Consider the following 7,500-nt stretch of genomic DNA (forward strand, 5'->3'; position numbering starts at 1 on the left):
TGACACTTAGAATATTTTTGAAGCAGTACAAATCAGTAACCAGCGACACTTAGAATATTTTTGGAGCAGTACAAATCAGTAACCAGCCCCACTTAGAATATTTTTGAGCAGTACAAATCAGTAACCAGCGACACTTAGAATATTTTTGAAGCAGTACAAATCAGTAACCACTGACACTTAGAATATTTTTGAAGCAGTACAAATCAGTAACCAGCGACACTTAGAATATTTTTGGAGCAGTACAAATCAGTAACCAGCGACACTTAGAATATTTTTGAAGCAGTACAAATCAGTAACCAGCGACACTTAGAATATTTTTGAGCAGTACAAATCAGTAACCAGCCCCACTTAGAATATTTTTGAGCAGTACAAATCAGTAACCAGCGACACTTAGAATATTTTTGAAGCAGTACAAATCAGTAACCACTGACACTTAGAATATTTTTGAAGCAGTACAAATCAGTAACCAGCGACACTTAGAATATTTTTGGAGCAGTACAAATCAGTAACCAGCGACACTTAGAATATTTTTGAAGCAGTACAAATCAGTAACCAGCGACACTTAGAATATTTTTGGAGCAGTACAAATCAGTAACCAGCGACACTTAGAATATTTTTGAAGCAGTACAAATCAGTAACCACTGACACTTAGAATATTTTTGAAGCAGTACAAATCAGTAACCAGCGACACTTAGAATATTTTTGAAGCAGTACAAATCAGTAACCACTGACACTTAGAATATTTTTGAAGCAGTACAAATCAGTAACCAGCGACACTTAGAATATTTTTGGAGCAGTACAAATCAGTAACCACTGACACTTAGAATATTTTTGAAGCAGTACAAATCAGTAACCAGCGACACTTAGAATATTTTTTGAAGCAGTACAAATCAGTAACCACTGACACTTAGAATATTTTTGAAGCAGTACAAATCAGTAACCGCTGACACTTAGAATATTTTTGAAGCAGTACAAATCAGTAACCAGCGACACTTAGAATATTTTTGGAGCAGTACAAATCAGTAACCACTGACACTTAGAATATTTTTGAAGCAGTACAAATCAGTAACCAGCGACACTTAGAATATTTTTGGAGCAGTACAAATCAGTAACCACTGACACTTAGAATATTTTTGAAGCAGTACAAATCAGTAACCAGCGACACTTAGAATATTTTTGAAGCAGTACAAATCAGTAACCACTGACACTTAGAATATTTTTGAAGCAGTACAAATCAGTAACCAGCGACACTTAGAATATTTTTGAAGCAGTACAAATCAGTAACCACTGACACTTAGAATATTTTTGAAGCAGTACAAATCAGTAACCAGCGACACTTAGAATATTTTTGAAGCAGTACAAATCAGTAACCAGCGACACTTAGAATATTTTTGGAGCAGTACAAATCAGTAACCAGCGACACTTAGAATATTTTTGAAGCAGTACAAATCAGTAACCACTGACACTTAGAATATTTTTGAAGCAGTACAAATCAGTAACCAGCGACACTTAGAATATTTTTGAAGCAGTACAAATCAGTAACCACTGACACTTAGAATATTTTTGAAGCAGTACAAATCAGTAACCGCTGACACTTAGAATATTTTTGAAGCAGTACAAATCAGTAACCAGCGACACTTAGAATATTTTTGAAGCAGTACAAATCAGTAACCACTGACACTTAGAATATTTTTGGAGCATTACAAATCAGTAACCAGCGACACTTAGAATATTTTTGGAGCAGTACAAATCAGTAACCAGCGACACTTAGAATATTTTTTGAAGCAGTACAAATCAGTAACCAAGTGCATTTTTGAATTGGTTACTGATTTCTCCGTTGAAGTTGGGGCTGCGGTTGGCTTCAGTTAGTGGTGGGGGCTTAATTTTCGCCGAGGGGAGCGTGTCCCGGTAGTGTCTCCGAGGAAGTGGTACCTATTGAAGGGGGTGTTTCTGAATTTGGGCCCTTTTTGAGTGGCATTGCCGGATGGGTTTTGTGTTGAAGGCTTCCAAATCGGGTAGCTCAGCCGGATTTGACCCGGCGGTTCTACCGACTGTCACGCCTTCGAGGGGGGACTGTTGTCTAAGTTCAGGCCGAATTTGGTGAATTTCCTAAGTCGGGAAGTGGTCCCAACGGGTTTGGGAGTGAACCTAACTGCTCATACCAACTTTGAGGCTTTGGGGCCGGGTAGCACAGTCGGATTTGACCCGGCGGTTCTGCCGAATGCCTGGCCTTCGAGGGGGGCCTGCCCTCTGAGTTCAGGCCGAATTTGGTGATTTTCCTAAGTCGGGAAGTGGTCCAAACGGGGATGGGAGTGAACCTGACAGCTCATACCGACTTTGGGGCTTCCAAGCCGGGTAGCTCAGTCGGATTTGACCGGCGATTCTGCCGACTTCCACGCCTTCGAGCGGGGACTCTCCTCTAAGTTCAGGCCGAATTTGGTGAATTTCCTAAGTCGGGAAGTGGTCCAAACGGGGATGGGAGTGAACCTAACTGCTCATACCAACTTTGAGGCTTTGGGGCCGGGTAGCACAGTCGGATTTGACCCGGCGGTTCTGCCGAATGCCTGGCCTTCGAGGGGGGCCTGCCCTCTGAGTTCAGGCCGAATTTGGTGATTTTCCTAAGTCGGGAAGTGGTCCAAACGGGGATGGGAGTGAACCTGACAGCTCATACCGACTTTGGGGCTTCCAAGCCGGGTAGCTCAACCGGATTTGATCCGGCGGTTCTAGCGACTGCCACGGCTTCGAGGGGGGACTGTTGTCTAAGTTCAGGCCGAATTTGGTGAATTTCCCGAGTCGGGAAGTGGTCCAAACGGGGATGGGAGTGAACCTGACAGCTCTTACCGACATTGAGGCTTCGGGGCCGGGTAGCTCAGTCGGATTTGACCCGGCGATTCTGCCGACTTCCACGCCTTCGAGCGGGGACTCTCCTCTAAGTTCAGGCCGAATTTGGTGAATTTCCTAAGTCGGGAAGTGGTCCAAACGGGGATGGGAGTGAACCTGACAGCTCTTACCGACTTTGGGGCTTCCAAGCCGGGTAGCTCAACCGGATTTGATCCGGCGGTTCTAGCGACTGTCACGCCTTCGAGGGGGGACTGTTGTATAAGTTCAGGCCGAATTTGGTGAATTTCCCGAGTCGGGAAGTGGTCCAAACGGGGATGGGAGTGAACCTGACAGCTCTTACCGACTTTGGGGCTTCCAAGCCGGGTAGCTCAACCGGATTTGATCCGGCGGTTCTGCCGACTGTCACGCCTTCGAGGGGGGACTGTTGTATAAGTTCAGGCCGAATTTGGTGAATTTCCCGAGTCGGGAAGTGGTCCAAACGGGGATGGGAGTGAACCTGACAGCTCTTACCGACTTTGAGGCTTCGGGGCCGGGTAGCTCAGCCGGATTTGATCCGGCGGTTCTGCCGACTGTCACGCCTTCGAGGGGGGACTGTCCTCTGAGTTCAGGCCGAATTTGGTGAATTTCCCGAGTCGGGAAGTGGTCCAAACGGGGATGGGAGTGAACCTGACAGCTCATACCGACTTTGAGGCTTCCAAGCCGGGTAGCTCAGCCGGATTTGACCCGGCGATTCTGCCGACTTCCACGCCTTCGAGGGGGGACTGCCCTCTGAGTTCAGGCCGAATTTGGTGCATTTCCCGAGTCGGGAAGTGGTCTCTGTCACAACGGGGGCAAGTGTCTGAAGAGGTAAAGTGAGTAACCAGCACAGCTTAGGGAAGGGTTCCAAAGTTCTCAACAATGTGAATTCGGTTACCAGGAAAGCTTAGGAAAGTTGCCTGACTGTCCCAAACGAATGAACTGCAAAACTTAGGGAACATGCCCGAAGATGCTTAAAAGTGTGAAATCAGTAAGCAGGAAAGCATAGGAAAGTGCCTGAAAGTGCTAAATGAGTAACATGAAAAACGTAGAAAAATGCCCGAAAATGTTTAAAAGTGTGAACTCAGTAACCAGCAAAACTTAGTAAAACGTTGGAAAAGCAGAAATGAGTAACCAGAAAAACTTAGAAAAATGTTTGAAAATGAGAAATGAGTAACCAGAAAAACTTAGAAAAATGTTTGAAAATGAGAAATGAGTAACCAAGAAAACTTAGAAAAATGCCCAAAAAGAAGAAATCAGTAACCAGAAAAACTTAGAAAAATGTTTGAAAATGAGAAATGAGTAACCAGAAAAACTTAGAAAAATGTTTGAAAATGAGAAATGAGTAACCAAGAAAACTTAGAAAAATGCCCAAAAAGAAGAAATCAGTAACCAGAAAAACTTAGAAAAATGTTTGAAAATGAGAAATGAGTAACCAAGAAAACTTAGAAAAATGTTTGAAAATGAGAAATGAGTAACCAAGAAAACTTAGAAAAATGCCCAAAAAGAAGAAATCAGTAACCAGAAAAACTTAGAAAAATGTTTGAAAATGAGAAATGAGTAACCAAGAAAACTTAGAAAAATGCCCAAAAAGAAGAAATCAGTAACCAGAAAAACTTAGAAAAATGTTTGAAAATGAGAAATGAGTAACCAAGAAAACTTAGAAAAATGCCCAAAAAGAAGAAATCAGTAACCAGAAAAACTTAGAAAAATGTTTGAAAATGAGAAATGAGTAACCAGAAAAACTTAGAAAAATGTTTGAAAATGAGAAATGAGTAACCAAGAAAACTTAGAAAAATGCCCAAAAAGAAGAAATCAGTAACCAGAAAAACTTAGAAAAATGTTTGAAAATGAGAAATGAGTAACCAAGAAAACTTAGAAAAATGCCCGAAAAGAAGAAATCAGTAACCAGAAAAACTTAGAAAAATTTTCGGCCAAGTGTGAAAAATATTCTAAGTGTCAGCGGAGGAAAATGCCGAAGCATCGGGAAAGATTCAAAAACTCATGCCGAACATGAGTTCCGAAGTGCCGGAGGAACTGGGCGAATTGAGCCCGGCGGTTGGCCAGATGTCGTTTTGAGTCTGCAGCCCGAAAACTTTAACTTTGTCTGCCGCGGAAGTCTGGACCGGGAAAAATCCAAACGGTTTTGCCGGGTTCGAGTTCCAGAGCGAAGCAGTCGAATTTGAAATTCAGACCCATTCAGTGCCACTTGACATTGTGACACAGTGAGGTTGGCGGGGTACCCGGAGATTTCTGGGAACACGATTTTTAGAACAAAATGGCGGCGCGGGACCACTTTGAAAGGCATCCGAAAAACGGTTCCGCGGGCAGAGCACTTGAATGACAGGCCTGTGTGCATGCCCAAGAGCTCTCGGAAGTCTAATTTTTGACACTTTGTCAAATTTTCGACAGACTTACCCAACTCTTGCTGCCTGTTCTAAGAATCAGTCAGAGGCCTGTGCGGCGGTCTCTTGACACTTTGGAGGGCGGGGCAAACCCCACGTTGACTCCGGCCGTCCCTCCAAAAGGCACTTGCTATTGGGGGAAAGGATTGCAAGTAGCCTGGTTCCCGTGGGAGCGGCCAGGAAGGGTGCAGGCTGGCCCTTGCCTGAGCATTCCCAAAACCCTCTTCCGCTGAGAGCAGACCTCGCACGCCGCACTACCGGCTCTGGGAGTGGTTGGCCGCTATTGTACATAGTCCGGTCCTTCCTCTGCCACCCGGCAAGTGCGATGGCTCTGCCGCCCTGCGGTGCTCGTCACCCAGGTTTGGGGAACACGATACTTAGAACATGTTGGCGGCTCGGACCTGCAGGCGAAAGGGGCCCCGTGGTGCTGAGCACATCGACCTCGGGTCTCAGTGCAAGCCGGAGAGTTCGCGGAAGTCTTAAAAGATTTTGACATCTGCTCAAATCTTTGACAGGCTTGCCTGACTCTTTCCGTCCGTTCTAAGAATCAGTCGGAGGCCGGGGCGGGGACGGTCTCTTGACACACGGAGGGTTGGCTTCCCTCCTCAGGTGTTTGTGTCGAAAATGAAGGCGAGAGATGCAAGCGTCCTGGTTCCCCTGGGTGCTGCCAGCAAGGGTGCAGGCTGACCCTTGCCTGAGCACTCCCAAAAGCCTCTTAAGCTGAGAGCAGGCGCCGCACTACCGGCTCTGGGAGTCGTTGGCCGCTATTGTACATAGTCCGGTCCTTCCTCTGCCACCCGGCAAGTGCGATGGCTCTGCCTCCCTGCGGTGCTCGTCACCCAGGTTTGGGGAACACGATACTTAGAACATGTTGGCGGCTCGGGACCTGCAGGCGAAGGGGGCCCCGTGGTGCTGAGCACATCGACCTCGCGTCTCAGTGCAAGCCGGAGAGTTCGCGGAAGTCTTAACAGGCTTGCCTGACTCTTTCCGTCCGTTCTAAGAATCAGTCGGAGGCCGGGGCGGGGACGGTCTCTTGACACACGGAGGGTTGGCTTCCCTCCTCAGGCGTTTGTGTCGAAAATGAAGGCGAGAGATGCAAGCGTCCTGGTTCCCCTGGGTGCTGCCAGCAAGGGTGCAGGCTGACCCTTGCCTGAGCACTCCCAAAAGCCTCTTAGGCTGAGAGCAGGCGCCGCACTACCGGCTCTGGGAGTCGTTGGCCGCTATTGTACATAGTCCGGTCCTTCCTCTGCCACCCGGCAAGTGCGATGGCTCTGCCTCCCTGCGGTGCCCGTCACCCAGGTTTGGAGAACACGATACTTAGAACATGTTGGCGGCTCGGGACCTGCAGGCGAAAGGGGCCCCGTGGTGCTGAGCACATCGACCTCGCGTCTCAGTGCAAGCCGGAGAGTTCGCGGAAGTCTTAACAGGCTTGCCTGACTCTTTCCGTCCGTTCTAAGAATCAGTCGGAGGCCGGGGCGGGGACGGTCTCTTGACACACGGAGGGTTGGCTTCCCTCCTCAGGCGTTTGTGTCGAAAATGAAGGCGAGAGATGCAAGCGTCCTGGTTCCCCTGGGTGCTGCCAGCAAGGGTGCAGGCTGACCCTTGCCTGAGCACTCCCAGAAGCCTCTTAGGCTGAGAGCAGACGCCGCACTACCGGCTCTGGGAGTCGTTGGCCGCTATTGTACATAGTCCGGTCCTTCCTCTGCCACCCGGCAAGTGCGATGGCTCTGCCTCCCTGCGGTGCCCGTCACCCAGGTTTGGAGAACACGATACTAAGAACATGTTGGCGGCTCGGGACCTGCAGGCGAAAGGGGCCCCGTGGTGCTTAGCACATCGACCTCGCGTCTCAGTGCAAGCCGGAGAGTTCGCGGAAGTCTAAAGCTTTTGACATTCGCTCAAAGCTTTGACAGGCTTGCCCGACTCTTTCCGTCCGTTCTAAGAATCAGTCAGAGGCTGGTGGGGAGGTCTCTTGACGCAAGGGGAGGGGTGGCGTCCCTCCTCAGGCGCTTGTGTCGAAAATGAAGGCGAGAGATGCAAGCGTCCTGGTTCCCCTGGGTGCTGCCAGCAAGGGTGCAGGCTGACCCTTGCCTGAGCACTCCCAGAAGCCTCTTAGGCTGAGAGCAGACGCCGCACAACCGGCTCTGGGAGTCGTTGGCCGCTATTGTACATAGTCCGGTCCTTCCTCTGCCACCCGGCAAGTGCGATGGCTCTGCCTCCCTGCGGTGCCCGTCACCCAGGA

Source organism: Hemiscyllium ocellatum, unplaced genomic scaffold, assembly GCF_020745735.1.
Source record: "Hemiscyllium ocellatum isolate sHemOce1 unplaced genomic scaffold, sHemOce1.pat.X.cur. scaffold_3157_pat_ctg1, whole genome shotgun sequence".
NCBI classification, from domain to species: Eukaryota; Metazoa; Chordata; class Chondrichthyes; order Orectolobiformes; family Hemiscylliidae; genus Hemiscyllium; species Hemiscyllium ocellatum.